This window comes from Rousettus aegyptiacus, unplaced genomic scaffold (assembly GCF_014176215.1).
Source record: "Rousettus aegyptiacus isolate mRouAeg1 unplaced genomic scaffold, mRouAeg1.p scaffold_m13_p_11, whole genome shotgun sequence".
In the NCBI taxonomy this organism is placed as follows: Eukaryota; Metazoa; Chordata; class Mammalia; order Chiroptera; family Pteropodidae; genus Rousettus; species Rousettus aegyptiacus.
Genome location: NW_023416286.1, coordinates 23,030,905 through 23,053,788, shown reverse-complemented (window position 1 = coordinate 23,053,788; position 22,884 = coordinate 23,030,905). Strand labels below are relative to the sequence as shown.

Here is a 22,884-nt window from a genome sequence, read left to right as displayed (position 1 = left end):
GGTGATCACTTTACAAATTATGTGGATCTCTGATTACTATAATGTACAACTGAAACTAATATATTATTGTATTTCAACTATAATTTTAAAAATTCATTGAATTAAAAAAGGGTACCTTTTTCTATTTGTTCTTTCAGTTCTATCAGTTTTTGCTTTACATATATTGGAACTCTGTTCTTATGAGTATACATATTTACTATCATTAATTTTTTTGATGAATTGATTTCTTTATCATTAGGTAATGCTCTTCTTTAATCTTGATAATATTTTTGTTCAAAAGATTATTTATTATAATATTAATTAAACCACTTCAGTTTTCTTTTGATTACTGTTTACATGATACATACATTTTTTCCCCTCACATTTTACTTAACCTACTTACATTTTATGTTTAATTTTTTTTTCACAACATAGAGTTGCAACTGCTTTTTAAATCAGCCTGACAATCTCTGCTTTTCATATGAGCTGTCTAGATTATTTACACTCAATGTAATTATTGACCTGTTTGGACTTAAATCTACTATCATACTGGTTTTTCCTTTTTTCTCATGTTTTTTCCCCCATTTATACCTTCTTTTTGATTAATTGAGTAATTTTCATGATTTCATTTTATTTCTACTATTGGCTTATTTATTTTATGTCTTTTTAACTTTTCTAGTGGTTGCTCAAGGGTTTATAATATACATCTTTAATTTACCACAATATATCTTCAAGAAACGTTATGTAACTTCACATGTAGTATATAAACTTCACAATTCGCTTCCATTCCTCACTCTTATCCTTTGGGCTATTGTTGACATACAGTTTACTAATACATATATTCTAAAGCCCACAATATATGTTGTTATTTGGCTTCATAGAGTCAAATTTCTTAAAAGAAGTGAAAATTAGGGAAAAAAAGACTTTTTATATTTACCTTCATTTTTATCATCACTGGCAGTCTTTATTACTTTGTATAGAGCCATAGTCCTTTTGCCTAAACAACTGAATACTATTTAATTTAATATTTCTGATAATACATTTCAGATGGCAATGGGGTCTTTGAGCTTTTCTATGTCTGAACATTTTTTTACTTCACATTAATTTTTAATGATTTACTTTCCATGTATAGAATTCTGAATTAATATGCTTTTTTTTAGTACTTTAAAGATTATTTATAATAATAATTATTATATTTTATTATTTAATTATTATTATTATTATATTTGTGTTTGCAAAGTTTTGAGCAAGAAGTCTGATATCATTTTTTCTTTTTCATTTCTATATAATGTTTATTTTATTTTCCAAACTGCTTTTAAGGTTTTATCTTATTTTTCAGCAATTCAATATAATACATCTCTTTTTTTAAATGTCCTTTTTTTCAAGTTATCTAAGCTTTTCGCATCTATGATTTGATGTTGTTTACTAATTTTAAAAAATTCTTGGCCATTATCCTTTTGAATGTTTCATTTGCCTTATTCTCTGTTTCTTCTTTGATACATCATTACATGTACATACATATATTGCAGACTGTTTGGTATTGTTCCACAGCTCTTGAATACTCCATTTGTTTTTTTTTTTCTTTTTGTGTTTTTCAGCTTAGACAATTTCTATTAACCTTTTATATCAATGATTCTTTCTTCAAATGTCTGTAGTCTCTTCATAATCCCATCAAAGGATTTCATTTTTGATATTGTGATTTTAGGTAAAGTGTTTCCATTTTACTGTGTGAAAAATAATTTTTAACTCACCTCTTGATTTCCTTATTGATTTTTTTTATTGCTTAATAATAAAATGTACATACATATATATACATACACACATTTGTGTCATGTTTTGGTTGAATGTCAAACATTGTGTATGGAAGAATAGTAGAAATTAAGATAAATTGTATTTATACCCACTAATACGTACTTCTCTTTGTCGGGTGTTAACGTACAGAATTGTGTCAGTCTAGTTATCAGTTGAGCTGGGTTTTATTTTTGTTGTTTCTATAGTCACTTTCACTGTACCACACCCTTCAAATTCTTTCCACAATCATCTATTTGTTCCTGTGCTTGGTATGGATTCTGAAACGCTGGAGGAAGTTTCTTAGTACTTCTGTTTCACTTGCAGCTTTCATTATTCCCTGCAGTCTCATCACATATGAGGACTTCTCTCTATGCTCACACTCCTACGCCAGCAATAAACCATGGTTTTATACTTATTGCTGAGCTTGTACTGGGAGAATGAGGAACCAAGTCTTAGGGCCTTTGAGAATGGTTCTTAGAAGCGTGGCTTTCTCAGTGTTTCTGACCTTTCCTTCATCTCTCCCCCATTGTTCCCATGAGTGCCGCGTTCTATCTTGTATTGGTTGGAGGAACTCTGGAAGAGAGAGTTTTCTATGTTTCCCCAGTTGTTAGAAGTTCTTTTCTTATATTAGTGCAAAATTATGGGTCCAAAATGATTTCTCGTGCCTCACTGAGGGAAAGATAACTTTTGATTTCGTTTCCACAGAAGGAACAAATATTTTCTTAGGTGCAAAAGATGAAATGATTCCTTGATCCTTCTCCAGAGTCTAAAAGCCTTTTCTTTGTATGTGAAAAGAGTTTGGGGAAGTAGTGGTACTGTGTGACTAGAACCCAGTGAAAGCAAATCACCACCCCAAAGCCAGTTTCTGAAGGCTTCTTCCTCTGGTATCCAGCTCTGTTCTTAATCTTTCTTGTTAAGAGGTGAGAAAGGAGAAGAGCTTGCAAATATGTACATACTCTGTCCTCACTGAGCCCCCCAGTTATTCAAAATTATGCTAAATTACATTCAGTCTTTAAGTGATCACCAAAATTTTAGCTGTTTTCTTCTTACCTGTTTCTTTTTCTTTTTTCTTTTCTTTCTTTCTTTTTTTCTTTAATGGCAGCTGCTCTTTCTCGTGCACTGCCAAAGGTGAAACAATTTGCATTCCTTGTCTCCTAGAAGTGGGTTACCATTTTTTGGAATTCAGTTTACTTTGTTACCTTGTGATCTCGGCAATCTGATGGACTCAAGAAAATTTAGGATTTTGTAGATGATTTGTTTTTTTTTATATTTTCTTGTTCCTTTTTATATCCTCAGCAGAAGGAGAATGTTATAGAGATTTTTAATATTGGAGACAGACTTTAAAATGTAAACATTCAATAATTTCAGACTATGATAAGGCTTCAAGAGAGAACAGGTCATTATGATTAAGGTTAGGTTAGCTCATGAAGTGGCAAAGCCAATGTTATAAATAGTAGACAAGAGGGGAGGCTATGAAATGAGGCCTGAATTTGAAGCTTGTTTAATGCCGTTTACTCCAGGAAATTTTGGATAAGCAGTTGTAGTGGTCCCTGGTTAGATAATAGATATAATCTACAACATACAAGTTCCCCTCTTCCTAACTCAAAAATGGCTTCCTTGATTAATTAATTATAATTTATTTTTTCTATTAATAATAAAGCACACAAAACTTATCAAGTATATATTGTCAAAAATAAACAGTATCTAAGCACATACCATTTAAAAATTGAAACTCCAGGAGTATCTTGCAACATTAAAAGTGAACATTTATTTATACATAACAGCATTATCTATGATTCAGATCTAACTCCATTACAAGTCGATTAATATAATAATTTTGGAATCTAATCAAGATATTATATTAAAGATATTTATAATGATAAAAAATAAAGCCTTTCTCTTTGAAATCCTTATGTAATGAATGACTGGTTTAGTTAACCTAGCTCCTGAAGAAGGAAAAGAAAGGAAAGGAAAAAAGGACACTATGAGACACTATGACTCCTTAATTAACCAGTTATAAATATTTTCCCAAAGATAAATGTTAGAAAGCACTCAAAAATGGAGACTTTTACTATGATAGGAGTGAGAATGGGAACATTTTGCTACTACAGGACATTTGAACAGAACATTATATTTTAAGAGATAAGAATATATGTTCAGAGGATGGAAAGTAATATTAAATACTTTTATTCTTAGGTCTCAGAAAATACATGGAGACTAAGGTAAATCTTAAACTGTCTAGCTTTTCCAACTCTACCTTAATCTTTTCAATTATCACTAGTTTGTAACAATTTCCCCCATTTATCTCTGAATTATTTTATGTAACTTTAATGTTGCAAGGAAAAATAATAGAGAAAAAGTAGTTAAGAAGGAGTAAAGAGGACAGTGTAAAGAAAACATCTCTTCAGTGACCATAATAGAATGCTGTACTATGGATAAAGTATTCCTAGTTTTACCAATTTCAGACTGTACTAATAGTTGTTAGTATTTATATGGTGTGGCAGAGATTGTAGTGTTTTCATATGCATTGTTTCATTGAACCTCATGCAAATACTTGAGATTTGTATGGCCAATAGATGAAATAGTTTGTGGAAGGAAGTACAGCTAACCCATAGCAATGTAACTAGAAAGTAAATGAGCTGCGACTCAAAAATAGGTCTGATTTCAGATCCATGGTCTTATCATTATATTGACTACTACTCATGTCTCTAAACAATGCCGAATTAATTTAAAAATATATGCAATTTTATTAAAGAACATGAATACCCTGAAGACTCTACAATACTAATATTTTAACCTTCATTTTAATAGTGTTAGGTGAAGAGCATCTCAGTGGCTTCTAGTTTTATTTCTGGGTCTTAAGCTACAAAGTACTTCTAATATCAGATAGCTTTTATTATTACACCTAAATTTTTGAGAAATAGAATAACTCCTCAGAGTATTCCTGGAAACAGTCCACGAATACTCTAATTTTAGTTCTAAACAGTAAGCATCCATCTCTAGTTCCAGATTAGTGCATAGCAGAATTAGGAGTTTATTAAAGCATCAGAAAACTTTTTATGCCAGCCAGATTATTTATCTGGTGTCAGTACTGTCAGTAACAAAAGGGACAGCATTTGTAAAACTCTTAAGAAAGGAGTAGTTTGTAGATAGGCATGCTAATATTCATCGATATAATGGATATTGGAGTTTTCAGAGACTCAGCTGGAATTATGACAGATTCTATGAAAAAGTCACTTCATTCTGTAGCAAATTTTAGTGCCAAACCTTACCAAAATGAGTTTCAAAGCCACAAGATTTGAAGATAAAATAGAATTTTATGAAGATGTTAAAAAGTCTTCTGAAACCAGAACGCTTGCATTGTTATACCAATCAGAGAACTTGATTGTGAGGTATATAAATAAAATTTTGACCATTTACATAGAGAAGTAAATTTTCTTAAAACATATTTTGGTAGTCATATAATATACAGAATAATTATCTAGTTAGGCTCAGGAACCAAAGGAAGCTTCAGGAGCCATCCAGTAGAACTTCCACTGGATAGTCCTCAATATTGCTCAGCATTGCTGCAGGACTTTTTTTCTTTTCTTTTCTTTTAATTTTTTTAAAGAGGTAAAGTGATAGGATTTATCGAAGTGCAGAGTTACAGCTCTCTCTTGCAAGAGGGGTAGAGAGGGTTCTTGAAAGTGAGATGCAGGATTCTTGATGCCACCATGACTGAACTCAACAGTTTAAACTACCCTTGAAATGTATTATTTCTGAAAGATTCAGTCTTGGGCAGGTACATATAGTTGGTTGAGCCTAGATTTTATGCCTGTAATCCTATGGTAAAAGAAGAAGGGTATCTGATGCCTAGTTTATATAAGTTTTAAATAAACACATTCCCTATGTATATGAGCAAAGATTTTTATGTTTTGCCTACTGCCAAGATTCCTGACTGATCCAGTGGTGTTTGTTTTATAGTTGTTGAAATATTTTCACTTATTTATTCTCCTTGGAAAAAGGCCTGAAGTCTGAACATAATTTCAGCAATTTTCTTTTGGCATCAAAATGTGCTATAAAAGGCGATGTAGTTCTTTTAAGGAATCTATCATAATTCTCGTTCTGAACATTGTGAAAAGTTGCTTGATAACAAAACAAGACAAAAGATGAGTTATACAACTATTGTCTAACTGCATTTCCTAGCCTCTTGCTATCCTTTATATTGTCCAAAATTTATTTTCGCTTTACTTTGAAGGGAGATGAATTTGGCAGAATTTTCTGAGTTTATTAGAAGTTTGAAGAAAGAGACAAAGAGACCTGATGAGCGAATAACCAAATAAAATTAAAATTTGAGTTATCTTAGGCTTCTCCAAACGAAAGAGCTTGCTCTAGTAACTGAAAAACAAACAAACAAACAAAAAGCATTTTCCAAAGAATTATATTGTTAAGAGACCTTTTACCCAGGAGCAGATGTTTGGAGTGGGGGTCAGAATAACATGAGAAGCAATGAAGCCTTATTCTCTCAAGAGTCAAGACTCTGTAATAAACTGATTATGTTTGCAATAAGGAGACACTTTGAAGTGATTCAAGTGAGTTATACAAATATAAATTATTTAATATTTCTCTTTATTTTCTTAAGTATAAAAAAGTCAACAGATACACACATCTTGTATTTCCTAAACATGATATTTGATTTATCTCACATTTACTGTGATTGGAAGAATAACATTTTTCAAAAACGAAAAGTTCAACAGATATACTTAATGAAGGGAACAATACTTTAATTAAGTCAACACAGAGAAATGCTTGCTTAATATAAATAAATGAAAGCAGATTTTATTTGCACTTCAGACATTAGTATGAAGAATTATTTTCTGAACTGATTTTATTGAAAACTTCCAGGAGAAATTTTTCAATGAAGTATTTTCTTCTGACGTTTACTTCTTGCTGCACCTGCCCCAAATCTTAATAATATCAGACATATATCTCCTGACCAAAGAATATTTCTCATAAGTATTTGAATATTAACATCTCTTTAAGTTAACTGTATTTAACAATATGTAGTTACTTAAAAGTAAAATGAGGTTAAAGTATAGTTAAACTTTATTAACAATCTATAGTAGCTTGGTTAGGAACAAATAAAGTAAACTATTGAGGGTCAATAAACAATGTACTTAATAAGTGAATCTTATTCTTAGAAACAAAATATTTGAGTAATCTTTGAATATTTAAGAAGCCCTTTCCCAGACTAACTTTCCAAAACAGTGCTTCCTCTTTTCTTTTATTATGTAAGGCGTGCCACTTTAGCATATCTGCAGGTAAGACATACTCCTAGCAGTGTGCACAAAAGACACTAGAAAATCTTGGAGAATAAAGTGAAAAGCATGATTAGGTTGTGAGATAAAGTTTCATTAAAGAACTCATTTGAAGAAATGGCATCTCCCCTCTATTACACATGAATTGCTTCTAGACACTAAATAATCTCCCCCTGTGTGAAAAAAAGCAAATCAGTTGTGTCAATTTTGTGAACATTCATCTTTAGTTCTTTAGAGCAATTAGAGAAACTAGGAAGGCTGCCCTACTTAAGATGAAAGACATGAAAAATCTCTCCTTTCTCCTTTTCATAAATTAGAATGTATTTAAATGAAATAGGACAAACAGAATCTCTTACCATGTTTAATATTTTTATCTTCAGCTTTCCTTCTCAAAGGAAAAGTTTGAGTGATATAAAATTTTAATGCCACATATGAATTTTGAAAATTGTAAACCTGTCAGTCTTTATGCCAATCCCACCTTAAAAGTCATCATCTATAAGATCTTATCTATTTATCAAATTAATTCTATCTTAGAGATGTGAGAAAAAAGTTTAAAAAAAACATATAGGGCCTTGATAAAATAAAAAACATAATTATTGAAAAATTACTCTGAAGAGCTGGGCATGTAAATGAAAGAATCTTTACACTGGCAAATGACTAGACTTGTTGTGGTGTTAGTTATAGAGCTAACTATTTAAAGATGAGTTTTCAGCAATAATTATACTCCTTTTAAATGAGAAATAGAGGAATGTAGTCAGTCATTGTTTCGTGGCAAGATTACAAAACAAATTCTAGGCTTAATAACATTAACACCACTTTACAAAAATCTTATTGTACTTTTAGGTTATAAAGATGAGTTCAATTCACCTGTAAACCTAACTCTTTGTTTTACATCCTCTTAGACTTGATATTTGCCTTCAAGGAGAAACATAACAAGCAAATTAAAAATTTAAAAGCACATGAAAATGATACTTTCTGCCAGGTGGAATGAAGTTACCACATAACAATATGGTAGAATCCTCTTTATAGGTAGTAACTGAAAATATGGAAGTTCTATTATTTGCTATTTTTATTCCACAGTAATTATTTTAATTTTTCAGTGAATTATTTCCCTTGAGAGTTCCCCTTGGGTGCTAAGCATTTGAGGAAACAAACTCCTTTTCAGAAATGAAGCCCCAAATTCGTCCAGCTCTAATTTTTTGGGCAATTCTCCTAAAACATAGTATAGGGCCTCTGCTCTTGGAAACAGCTATAAATTCATGGATCTGATCTAATTCTCAGATTATTTAATTGTGAATTGGAAATTCAGTGAATTCACTTGTAATGCTCTTGAATTTATATCTTTATAAATGTGATTTAGAGTCCCGGTAGATTTATGTCATTATATAAAAATTGTTCTTCAAAATTCTCATTGAAATTTGGGGAAAATATTAATTGTGGCCTGGTAAAAAAAATAGAAAACAGAGTATTTAATCTAAACCAGGGATTTATTGAAATCAAGCTTAAAACAAACTGGAAATACCAAATGGTTGAAATAACTGACAATTCTACTGTGATCTATTAGGACCTACATTATAACATGAATGAGGCATAAATGAACAAAGATGATTAAATATTTTTCAAATAATTATACTGTATTAAAAACTAAGAGGGATGATTTTCATAATATGTTGGTCATTAGTAAAAACATAATTGACGTTCACAAAATGCCATATTTGAGCAGGCTTGCCTTCAGCGTCTGGTACATAGTAAGTAGCCATTAATATTTGTCAAATGACTTATTTGATTTAGTTGCTATAAATAGTAAATATGTGCAATATAGCCTGTGGAACTCTAAGCCCACAAAAAATTCAAATAAATTGGAACTAGTTTGCTATATCAACAAGGTGTTTGTTTATTTATTTATTTATTTATTTATTTATTTATTTATTTAATATTTGGCATAAAAACCAAACTTCCTCAGGTAACTCAACAAATAAATACCGAACATACTTCATGAATCCAGGACTTAATTACAAATGGTGGAGATTAAAAAGAGGTAAATGGTGTAGCTCTTATTGTTAGGTTTGTTTCTTGTTGAACTGGTTTCAACACTGAGTTACCTTCTAGATGGAAGTCTCTGGAAATCTCTGGGACTGACCAATGACTAGCAGTTGTCATTGGCATTAGGGAAGAAGCAGAGGCATAGAGAGTAGACAGTCCGAATTTGAATCTAATATCTTAGTTTGATTAACCATTCTAAACTCATCTTTCTTAACTGTGGAATGTGTATTCTGCTATTAGATGAAGTATTGCACAGATGTTTGTTAGAGCTCATTGGTCTAGGTATCATGTTCCTCAAGTCTATTTCCTTGCTGAACTTCTCCCTAATTCTATGTATTATTGAAATCAACTATGATTGTTGAGATGGTTTTAGCCATCTCATTAGAAGAGTCTTCCGGTATCTGGAAGCTGTTGGAATTCAGAGTGACTGGTACAAGTGACAGATTTACTTGTTTTCAGGAAAATGTCTGCCAAATATGCAATTTAAATAACCATAGTTTTATTGTCAGTGGTTTTTTTCAAGTAAAAATATATTTTTTTCTATGAAAAAGTGGCTACTTCAGCTGCAACTTAAAACTATCATACAAGTGCTTTCCCTAGACATAATTGTTACAGCAGCATTATATACACACTTTCTAATTTATCACACAGAATATTTAAAAAAATGTTCAAATGCTGAGGTTCAATAAAATTGTTAATATTTTATTGATATCACCACAAATATTCTTAAATAAAGTTAGCTTTTTAATTAATTAATTAATTACTTTGTGAATGCATAGAGGTGAAGAACATAACCACTACAACAGTTGGCTGCCATAAGATTTGTTCTAAGGCTTCAGCAGTTGTACCCACTAACTTTTTGTATCATTAGCGCAAAGTTAAGCACACTGGAAAAGGCAAGTAATTTTTTGGTATTAATACAAAAATAGTTTTGTGATAATAGATCACCTGAAAGTGTCTCAGGTTGCTTTTTAATTTTGTTAATTGTTTTTCTTGCTGTGCAGAAGCTTTTTAGTCTGATGCCCACGTGTCTACTTTTGCTGTGTTGTCTGTGTTTTGGTGTTATATCCAAGAAATCATTGCTAAGACCAATGTCGAGAAGCTTTTGCTCTATGTTTTCTCCTAGGAGTTTTATGGTTTTAGGTCTTACATCTAAGTTTTCAATTCATTTTGAGTTAATATTTCTGTATGGTATAACATAAAAGTTCACTTTTGCGAAAGAACTGAGCAGACATTTTACCGAAGAAGGCATACAAATGGTCATATGAAAAGATGATTGATTACAATCACTAAACATCGGGGAAATGCAAGTCAAAGGTACAATGAGATACCACCTCACACTTGTATGGCTGTTATAAAAAAAAAATCAAAACTTCAAAATATAACAAATGTTGGCAAAGAGATAGAGGAAAGGGAACCCTTGTACACTGTTGGTGGGAATGTAAATTGGTGCAGTTACTGTGAAAAGCAGTATGGCGGTTCTTCAAAAAATTCAAATTGAAGCTAACATATGATCCACTAACCCCACTTCTGGGTATGAATTCAAAAGAATTGAAATTAGAATCTTGAAAAGATATTTGTCTTCCCATGTTTGTTGCAGTGTTATTCAAGATAGTCAAGATACGGAGACAATCTAAATGTCTGTAAACAGATAAATGAATACAAACAACAGCTTTAAAAAGAAATAATTCCTCCTTTTTTTTTGGTGACAACTCAGATGAATCTAGCTAAGTGAAAGAAATAAGCCAGACATAGAAGGACAAATATTACATGATACTGCTTATATGAGGAATCTAAAATAATCAAATTAATATAATAAAAAAGTAGAATGGTGGTTGCCAGGGCTAATGGAAGAGGGAAATGAAGAGGTACAAAAGGTACAAAGTTTCATTTTACAAGATGAATAAGTCCTAGAGATCTACTGTACAGCATAGTGTCTATAGTTAATCATACTGTATTATATACTTAAAAATTAGCTAAGAGGGTAGATCTTAACTATTCATATCACAAGAAATAATTAATAAAGGGAGCAGGAGGAAACTTTGGGAGGTGAGAGATATGTTTACGACATTAAATTGTGTATGTTAAATATGTATAACATTTTGTATGCCAATCATACCTCTCAGTGAAGTAGTTTTAGAAACATCCCTTAGGGAATGAAAGATGGTTAAGGATTGCCTAAAGAGAAAAGAATATAAGAATTCACTTTCTCTAAATATTTCAGCTATGAACATGATACTACTTATAGTCATATTTGGGTTGACTCGATTTATTCTAACTTTTATAATTACAATGCAATCAAATTAAACAAAGAATATCCAAAGACAGTCAGGGAATGACTGAAAAAAAATTCTGTTAGAAAAAAGCCAAATAAATTCACCCAAACAAACAATATTTTAAATCCCTGAGCATCAGAGAGAAAATATCAAAATTGGGTTAATTTGTGACCCAGCAGTCAGGAAGCTGTGTGCGTATACAAAGTTAAAGAATCAGCTTCAAGACAAGTGTGAGGTAGGATTCCTGATCATTTCTGGTCAGAGTCATTTCACAAGGGATCAAAGATATTAGATTCCAAAGGTAAAGGGGCAGGTCGGAGAAAGAGACTCCTAGTAAAAATCACAAAGCACAAAGTAGAAACAAAATAACACTAAACAGATAGTACACGGACAAGGTTGCTTTACTAGGTAAGTTAATAATGTGGTACTTTGGATGAGCTCAAGGCCTTTTGCCATGTTGGTAGGGCCACAACTCTGTCCTTATTCTGCCAGTAATTCCCTGCTGGCATTAATGTCCTGATCAGGGACAAATATGTTATAAAACATTTGTCATTCTACAAAGCTATCATAAATTCAAGTTAATGAAAAGGGCATTACAGGTCTTCTTGTTCAACCCTAGGAATTTATAGATGAAAAAAAATGAGGTCCATGGAGGTTAAGAGCTTATAATATTATAAATCGGGACTAGAGCTCAGGTACCCTTTTTGTTTCATACAGCAGCTTTAGTGAGTGTCATCAAAGATTCTTTAAATAGAGAGTATTTCCATCCCATTCTAGTTAAATAGATTTTTTTAAAGGTAAAATTTATACAAAATGGCATTTTTACTGCATCTGACTCAGCCATGTTGAAAGCTGATGAGCTGTGAGCATATTGTTAATCAACAGGAAAGAATTTGGATTGTCTTTTATGAGTTATACAGTCACAGCATAAATAAGCTTTTGTTCTATATCATTGCCATTTTTAAGCTGAAATAATAGATATTTATTTTTGGTTTCTTTCTTCAGTCTTTTATTTAATCAATCAAAAATGGCTATACTTCTTTTTCCAGAATTGGAACTCTGAAAGCATTCTGCCAAGATTTGAACACCGATTCTTCCAAAAATCAGATATGTGGCCTTGGGTAAAGCACTTAATTAATTTATATCTCAGGTACCACATCTGTAAAATGGGAGTAATAATAGGATGTGAAAATTAGATAAGTTATATAAAGATTTAATACAGTATCTGCTAAGAGTTATAAATATACGTGACAGCCATTGTTACAATGAGAACCATTACTATTATCACCACATTTTATGCATTTCTTTGAGAGAAAATAATATAATTTGAGATACTGCTTACATTCCATATACTTAATGTATACTAGGATGATCCAAACACTTACAAGTTAGTATTCCATGCTATTTCTGCTGAAGTATGCTATAATTAATAATTTTGTTGTGAATCTATTTCAGAAATCAAAACATGATAAATGCCCCCTGGGAAGAACACGGTAAGGATATATGCCACATGTGATTAGGAATAGAAATTTATTTTAATTTCATTGCCATAAAATGTTGATATCCATTATGTAAATTTATTCAGATTAAGGGTTCATATTCAGGTTAATTTATTCAATCATCAGGTTGAGGGTTGATCTTTGTAAAGCTAAATAGATCTGACCTCTCTAGACTAATATTCCTATTTAAAAATATAAATCTACAGTTAATGTACAAATGTTGACAATACTAGAAATTTTTCAGTTATTTAAATTTAAGCTATAAATATTTTGACAGTATTTACACAATACAGAACTTAATCTACAGCAAAACTCCAGATTATTATATTAACTTGTTACTTTCTAATATTTACAAGTGCTCCATGAATTTTATTTTTCTAGTAACATAGTTATTTAAACAAAGATTTCTATAGTTCTCCAGCCAAGAGGACCTTAGTGAATTATCCAGAGAATTATAACATTAGCAGAAATATCTGTTAGTTAAATAAACCAAGGAAAAGAATAGAGAACATATCAGAGCCTTTCTTTTCCTCAGGTACCATTTAGACTACATGATCCCAAAGAAAGGCATCAAGGACTTTAATAGGACACAACTAACATGCCACAAATATGTAAGAATTTGGTCACAATAATTACAAATTATATTTTAGAAAAATATTAAATGACATAAGTAGCTCTATAATGCAGATAAGAAGTGAAGCACTTCTAGGCATTGTTACAAGCAATGAAGATTTTAACACAATAGGAAAAAACAGGATTTACAAATGTGTCAGATTTTATTCATGTTTCTCATGGCACCTTAGCTTCAATAATAACTCAATCAACCTATCTTTGAATGATTTTACTTTGAAGATGATTGTATATTTAAATTAACAATTTTGGAATACATATATTTGTCAAGAACAGAGCCAGTATTGAAAACTTAGGTTCTTTTACCTAATGTTTAACTTTGATATAAGGATGCATAATGCAGAACACATTTCAAGTTGATTACAGAGTCTTAAGCTGATCAAACTACCACAATGGTGACTTTGCCTAATGAAGGTACTGTGACTCAGACTCAGAAAGCGTGATGCAGACTTGAATTCTCTAGAAACTAACCGTGTGTTCCAACTTAGAAACCTCAATACTTTTCAATTTTAAGATACTCAGGTGACAATAGGAGAATATTATACTACTATTCTCATCAGAAAGACATTAAAATATTACAGGCATTAATTTTTCTGTGTGTATATCAGAAGAAATTCGCTTTAGGCAAGAAGCTGTGGGGAAAAGAATTTAATTGTTCAATGCTTGATTTGTTCTTTAAAAAGGATAACAAAAGACAATCGGCAAAAGTGACGTTTTAAATCCATGCCAGTTTGGGGACATCCAAAAGTAGCAAGTTAATAAAAAATCTTTGCTGTTTAGTTATGATTCCATTGATAATATCTGAACCAAAGTTTAGCAGAAAATGAAGCTGATGACTACAGAAAAAGAGGCTAATTTTCTGGATTGCTTGTCACCTTATTCTTTAAAACTGTCAGTTAATAAAAGATTTCTGCATTTTCTTCTTTTTACTCAATAAATTTTCCTACTGCTTCAAATATAAGTTACTGCTTTAGAAAGATTTTTTTTCTCATAATGTTCTGTAAAGACTTCAATGGTCATACTTTGGTAACTGAGCAGAGTACATATAGTAGTTAACAAGGTGTCAGAAGACCTGGATAATGTACAATTTATTTCTCTAAAGTTTTGGATGACTTGGGACAATCATTTCAATACTTTAGGCTTTAATATTTGTCATTTATAAAATGAGAGATAGCTAAATTAATCAACTCTAAAATCCAAAGGTTATGTTTTTAACAATATATAATGTTTTTAACATAAAATTTATTTCTTTATGTTTTTACTAAAGAATAAAGTCTTTATATGAGTGTGTAGAACTCTTACTGAAGGAAATGACCACAAATATCTTTAAATTTTGTTTCAGGTTTTTTATTATTTTATCAGTTTCCCACTATCTAAGAGCCTAGACCTTCCTTCGGAGGGCAAAGTTTTGCTTTAAGGCAAAGTTATGATTTCTGTGGAATGACTTTTTAAATTTGGATTCATGGACATTAGAGGTGCCAAAGAACAGTTGAGCAGAGGTTGCTAATAACAAGCTCATGTCTTGTTCTCAATTTCAAAGACTACTGGACAAAGACTAACCTAAGTCAGGCAAATAGTGTTTGTTTTTGTTCCAATTGAAGGGACTTTTCTTGGCGGTATCCTGAGAATATGCCGCCTTATTTTGACATTTTGATCTTGATAAGGTTTGTCCAGTTTAAAATATATAACTTTGCAAAGATAAACTGCAAAACCCATGCTATATATTCTTTTCTATAAAACCATTCTTTGAAATGGAAAACTTGAAAGCCTATATATTAAAGAGTTATGGAAATTAAGGAAGAATATTTTAAACTCACCTTATCTATATATAGTTCCCAGTACTTCAAAGCTAAATATCTATGAAAATAAGAGATGGGGCTGCAGTTTCCAATATATCATTTTAGCATGCATACTTGAAGTAATATGCTTTTCTGAGGAAGCGTTTACTTAGTGTCCTTTCAGTCTGAATGTGTTTATCTCGATATAAAATCAAGAGGAATGCAACTTTTTGAAACTAATCTGAATCATGTCTTCATCCCTTAAGGTATTAAATTTACTAACTGAAGTTTTATAATGCAAGCACTTGGTAAAAAGAAGCTAAGCTAGTTTTTCCGAATTATTTGAAAAATATGGGTCTGTAACAGCTGTTCATAAAGTAATTTTGATGTTTATTTCAGTGTTTTTCTCCCACTCCAAAAACATAGTGCCCAACCAAATATATTCAGCTACTGGATACCTTATCTTATTATCTATGAGTTAATTGGAGCTAGAATTGATTTCAGATGACTTTTATGCTAAGCAGAATTCTCGTGAAAACAAATTTAAAAAAAAAACAGAAAAAGTGTGTTAAGGTTGTGTATTAAAATCTTTGATATAAAGCTCCTAAGCCTTCTTTCAATGTGCACTAAATAAAAGAGCTAGTAAACTGGTGGTTGAAATGTTTCTGTCAATAAAATTGATGTCATTTCACATTACTGGTATAAAGGCTCACCCCTTGTTACAATCAGAATAAGCAGTTAATTTGAACTTGTCAATGCAACAGTGTATGTTGTAGTTCATTGATTTATATGATGACTAGTAAAAGATGCTTATATTTTTCACGGGCAGACATTTTAAATTTTGAGGTCTATAGAAAAAATTTTCACATAAATCATATTAGTTTTTTAGAAAGAAAAAAATATGTATAGCTTTTTTACAGTCCAATTTTATGATAGCAATTACTTTAACATTTCATAATTTAAATGTGAAATCATTATTTAAAAGTTGTTTGCAAGAGTATTATTGGTTGAAGACATTTATTCAGCTCTTACAAAGTTTCTATAACCTTGGAATCATCACAATATATAATACGACTTTAGAATCTAATGATTTTCTATTGAGTGTATTGCTGTGAGTGTTAGAAAATGCATTCATTCTGAATATTATCTTGGCTACCTTACTGAGAAGCTGCAGTATTGTTTGTTTGTCAAACAGCTTGAAAAGCTAGACAATACTATTAGGAGTAATATGGAAATAATAGGTAGAGAGATTATTCTTACCTGCTGCTTTGTTATTTGGTAAAGTCACGGCAGTAATGGTTTTTTTTTCTTTTCTTTTTTTTAATCCTTTCAGTCCTAATGAATTGCCATAATAAGATCTGCAGATTGCTTTTTAAAAAATCACTGTATAATCACAGCAGTGGTAGAAAATTCATTTCAGAAACACAACTTCCAGTCATCCCAGTGAAAGACATTTGTAAAATGATTTGAGAAATGATGAACTTTTCTTATATTAGACAAATGAATTTTACATACTCCTCATCTAACCATTCTTTCAGTGAGTATTGCTTTCTTGTATAAATGCAATTTTCTATAAATGCTTTTGACGTCTTGTTCAATTGAACACTTTCTTTTTATTTCTACACCCTTGCACATTTTTTGTATTTCCTCACATAAAATAAAAATATTAAGATTGTTTTAGTGGTTTCATAGAATAATTAATATAGTAATCTCCTAGTTATTTGATTTATGGCTTAAGAGGGCAAATGTGTAACATCTTATGAATGTGATGAGGATGAGAGGTAATTCTGCTTACTGTCCAACTGCTCATTGATATTATCACGTTTCCTAACTACACTTTTTAGCCAATTAAAAAGTCACGAGGTTGGACTTGCATTTTAGAACAGAAATATATATGACTTCTTTTGGTTAAGTTCAAGGAGAGAGAGAGATAAAGTATATATTTTTTATTTTTAGTATACAATTCTATTATAGTGGATAAATTCCATTTTATCATGGACTAGAGGCTGGGGTAGAGGATATAAAAATAAAATTGGCTGGAGTGTCATCCAGAGTAATAACACAGATGATATGAGGCTCAATAATCCAAGACCAAGAGAATATAGAGACAATAATTTGTTATGTTAATTTTAAATTTGCTGTTACATTAGTCTTTCTCTAGTCCTCTCCACAATAAAATCATCCCAAAATAATGCCAAAATAATTAATAGTTTATGAAGATCTGGTTAACTCTCTAATCTTGCAACAAGAGCAGAAGTAGAGGAGGAACTAGAATGTGAAGATAACTTCCCCTGCTTCACATGTCACAATATAACACCTTTGCTTTCATATTCCAAAGGAAAAAACAATAGTAAGTCCTAGCAACAGAAAAAAATATAAAACATGAGAGTATATACGAGCACATACATATAAAAGTGAAATTCAAGTAGCATTTAATTTTGTTTAATGACAGTATGAATAATGACAGAACGTGCTTTCTAAAACCATAGAAATAGTATAATATTTCCTTATTCACCTCCTGGTAAGAGTTACCTGTATAACTTCAGATTATATCTCTCCAAGCATAATACTTCTTTTAGTGGCTCCTGTTGTGTTTTGTAGAAGGAGAAAGAATATTTAGAAACTAAAAATTGAAGGCGAGTTATTCTTACAGTAACATTCTGAAGAACACCCAATCGAATCACCCACAAAGGGCAGCCATATCTCCCTCCAGTTCCCAGATGGAAAGCTTTTTTATTTTTCAATTATTTTCTTCAACTTTATTCAGTTAATTTGTAGTAAGTAGAATAGCAATATTGAACTGTATCCTGACACCAGTGAGACCTTTATGGCATGTCCGGAAGGTGTTCCTTCCAAGGTGAGGGCTGATGAAATAGGACATGACCCTAAGTGAAAGGCAGCATCAGGGAGACCGCTCCATCTTTCCAATTTATTTTTTCCTGAAGGTGGGAGACTAGCTATTTGACTCATGAAATATGTGGCTCCTTCCTTGTTCTCTTTTCTTCGAGGATGGACTATGCTAGTTTGGCTGAGTTCACCTTTCAGTTTAAGTTCCCATGAAGTAAATAAATTAGGCCAGGCTAACCTATTTCTTTTCTCTCTTTGTTGTAGCTACTATACTTTTCCCAGCATGTATTAATTCAGAGTCCCACAGTCACCACAGTCTCAGGTTGGGTGTGGAAAGCAATAGAATCCTCCATCGTTGTTAGGGTCCAGTCTGGGTTTTCTAATAGCTTTACCATAGATCCCTGTGATGATTGACAAGTTGATCTGCAATTCTCTTTGTTCTTTGTTCTATTACTCCATTGCACTGAAACTTTGAGGTGAATAAGGGTGTATCCGGAGGGTAACCCATAACTTTGTATATTAGCATAGGAAGGTCATTATAATTGAGGATAATTCCTTCGCCTGAGTATTGTCTTGCATTGATATGTTTGGCATACTTGGCTATGGGCAACTTTTCTGCTGATTATCAGTGAACTTATGCTAGAAATAATGGGATTTATGTTTTAAAAACCAGCCTTTTAATCACATAGAAACACTGTATCAGTCTTAAAACTCTTCATTAGTGAATTAAGATTTTAAGTAGGTAATAGTGTCATTAATTTTAATAAAGTTTCTTCTTTACTTGCAAATGCCAATATACAACTGACTGTAATAAATTGTGGTACTCTGGAAGCTCAATAAATATTAAACTAGAAAATTCCATGAGTGTAAGGTATGTGTTTGAATATGAATATGTGCTTGCAACTTATATTAAATTGGTATAAAGAAAGATTATGCTACAATAATATAGTTATTAATTTTTAAATGTTCTTAATATTATAGATCCTCAGCCAAAGAGGTTAGGAATCCCAAGCTGTAAATATATCCCAATTCCATTCAATTTATGGAAGTACACGATTTTAAGAAACAATTTGACAAACAAGTGATTATTCCTAACAGTTAAATGTTCAAAGACTAACTAAATTTATGACTAACATTCTCTAAGTCATCTGTCCATCTTCTAAAAAGCTTGAGGTCTTCTGTAATTATTCATTTCCATTTCTAGAAGAGTTTATTTTTCTTTTTCTATAGTTATCAAATGTCAGTTTAAAAATTATTTACTGAGACTGAATGTTACAAATTAATCAATAGTCTCACATTAAATAACTTTTTCTTCTCTTTTTCTTGGCACTTCCAAGGTGCTCAGCTGCTTTAGGGTGAAGCCGAACACCTTTTTCCCAGCCACTGGATGTCAGAAACTCATTGAAATGGATGATGAACTCAAATTTTGTATCTTTTATAGAAGTGTGTGGCCACAGAAGTTGCTGCTAATGCTCTGGGTGAAAAAAATGGAAGGGTTATGTGGTTTGAATCAGTGGCGGGAATGACAAACAAGGTTTCTTCATAAAGTAGGGTGTCTTGACCCATGGCCATGTCTACCTGCTATCGAGTAAGGAGCATTCCTGTTATAGACCACGGAGGACTGGAGAAAGAAAAAGCAAATCTGTTCAGGGTTGTATTGTGGATGCCAATTTGAGTGTTCTCAGCTTTGTCATTGTAAAAAAAGGAGAGAAATATATTTCTAGTCTCACTGATATTACTGTGCCTCATTGTCTCGTGCCCAAAAGAGCTAGCAGAATTGGCAAACATTTCAAAAAAGGTGATGTCTGCTAATATGTTGTAAGAGAGTCCCTAAACAATGAAGGTAAGAAACCTAGGATCAAAGCAGCCAAGATTCAGCATCTTGTTACTTCGCTCGTCCTGCAACACAGATGTTGGTATATTGCTCTGAAGAAACAGTGTACTAAGAAGAACAAGGAAGAGGACGCAGAATATGCTAAATTTTTAGCCAAGAAAATGAAGGAAGCCCAAGAAAAATGTCAGGAACAGATTGCCAAGAGACATAGGCTGTCTTCTCTGAGGCCTTCTACCTCTTAGTCCAGCTGAAAACGAGATTTTCTAAGAATAACAAATAAATAAAGTCAGACATAAAAAAAAAAAGAACTTTGTCTAATTTATCTACATTGTTTGATTTTCCAATTTCTTGTGTTTTAAAAATTTTATATATACATTGCATTAATATTATTAGTACAATATTCCAAATATACTAATTTTGTTTTCTTTTCCAATTAGATGGTCAATGAAGGAAATTAGTACCAGTTCATTTAGAGCATCAATTTAGCACTTACATATCTCAAAAACAAAACCAAGAAATTATGGATATGTGACAAGGATAAGGAATAAATGTGGACAGTAATTCAAGACAACTTAGCACACAGAAATTAGTGGAATTGAGAACAAAAATTATTTTGGAGATTAATGACATCTGATGTAAAAAAGGGACACATGATTGTTTATTTTGCTCTTGCCAGGTAATAAAATGGAATATACATATTTTTAAAAGAGATTTATTGCATGAGATTTAAAACTTTTCTGTAAAAGAGTATTTCTCATATATATTGACCATCTGCAACAGCTAAGAGTGAAATATTAAAGCATAGTCATATATATGCATTCTAAAAAGATTTAAAGTAACTTGTAAACCATTCTTGATTCCTTTCTCTATTTCATACTCAATGTCATTTAATTCACTAAATACTATTCCAAATATTTCTCAGATAGCGATTCTGTGTCACACTGTCACATCATTATCTTTCAAGCAATCATCACCTGTATCATGTACAACAGCTTCCCAAGTATTCTCCTACCTTCTCAGTTCTTGTCCAATTTATTCTTCCCATTGTAAATAGAGTGAATCATTTAAAAATCCAAATCTGAAAATAGCTTCCTTTATACTCATTTATCGCCATTGCACTCAGCACAAATCCAAACTCATTAAGCTACCATACAAAGTACTATCAACCTTTACTCTCTAACACTGATGGCTTCATTTCTCACAGTTTTAATTATAAAATGCAATATAATTTATTAAACTTTTAAAGTTTCTCATGACTCCTCATATTCCTGATATTCTCCCTGTATCTTAATCTTTACCATTATATCTTTTCTGCCTACAACATTTTCCCAGCCCCTTAAAATAGTCAAATATCCCTATCAAGATTTCCTTGCAGAAAACTATCCTCATGTTAAAAGGTACTTTAGCAATCCCACCTATGAGCTCTTCTAGTTCTATGTACTTAACTCTGAAAATGAACTAATTGGATTTCATAGCAACTGCTACATTAATGTCTGACTCCTCTTTTACACTATAAGCTCCAAGTAAAACACTGAAGGTTTTCACTGATGTCGAATGGAATTGGATTTGTCTTGGATTCAGAGTCAGATTGTGTAGGTTACTGGCTCTAACTCTCAAGAGTTCTGAGCTGTATGTTGCACAGATTACTTACACTCTATGATTGAATATTATCATCTGTGAATGGAAAAATAATAGTGGCTTATAAATTTTAAATTTTAAATAGGTTAATATACATTGCTAATAACAGTGCTTAACATATAGTAAGTTCAAATATCTATAAATACCATATGTTTTATTATCTTCCCAGTGACTGCTACAGAATACATTATATATATAATATATATAATAAATGATTGTTAAATGAGCAATTTCCTCATTGTGAAGTATCTTGGTTTTGATTTGATATAGATTTTAAGTTCTGGAGAAACTAAATAAATGAATTAATATGCAAGTAAGACTAATCACATATTAATAGATAGAATAGATAGTCTCATTCCATATTTTTAAAGGCTATAAGAAAATTAAAAGGTTATATAAGTGCTACAGAAGAATATTAAAAATTTATATGTGCTAAAAATTGTGATAAGAAATCTATATAATATACAGTTTTCATAAAATAAATAATATGTAAATACCTTAGGAAGATTTTTGCCAATAAATTGATCATTATACATTAAGATATAGTAGATTTGATTAGGTAATGCACACAAATGTCTTTTCCATTGTAGTATGCATAGTAAATAGGCATATCATAATTCTTTGTTCTAGAAGATTTTACAAATGCAGTGGGACAACTATTCATGCAGTTAATACTTGGAATTACCATTTTCATCAAATTTGGGAACTTTTCAACCTCATTTTTTCAAATATTTTCCCATCCCTTTCTCCCCTCTTCTTCTGGGACTCTCATTATATGTTGGTATGTTTGGTGCTGCTTCACACATCTGTGAGGTTCTGTTATTATTACTCATTCTCTTTTCTTTTGGCACTTCAGACAGTATAATCTCAATTCACTCATCTTTAAGTTCACAGATTCTTTCTTCTGCCCACTCAAAACTGTTGATGATTCTTTCAAGTAAATTTTTCAGTTAAATTATTTTACTTTTCAACTCAGAAATTCTATTTAGTTTTTTTCTTTTACCATTTTTTTTATTGATGTATTTTATTTGGTGAGACAGTATTCCTATATTTCTTTTAATTCTTTAGACATAGGTTCTTTTAGATTTTTTTTAACATGTGTACTTTTTAATTTAAAGTATTTATTGAGTAAGTCTAACATTTGGGCTTCCTTGGGGAGTTTTTTGACTGCATTATTTCTTGTATATGAGGTGTAATTTTCTATTTCTTTGCATGTTTTATAATATTTTGTTAACAGCTAAATATTTTATAATGTGACAATTGTGGAAATCA

General features: G+C 31.3%; 1 pseudogene; it reads left to right on the top strand.

Annotated features, from left to right (window-relative positions):
- Positions 1 to 20,216, top strand: part of LOC107502695 — a 70,621-nt pseudogene extending 50,405 nt beyond the window's left edge.
- The last annotated feature ends 2,668 nt before the right edge of the window (positions 20,217 to 22,884 follow it).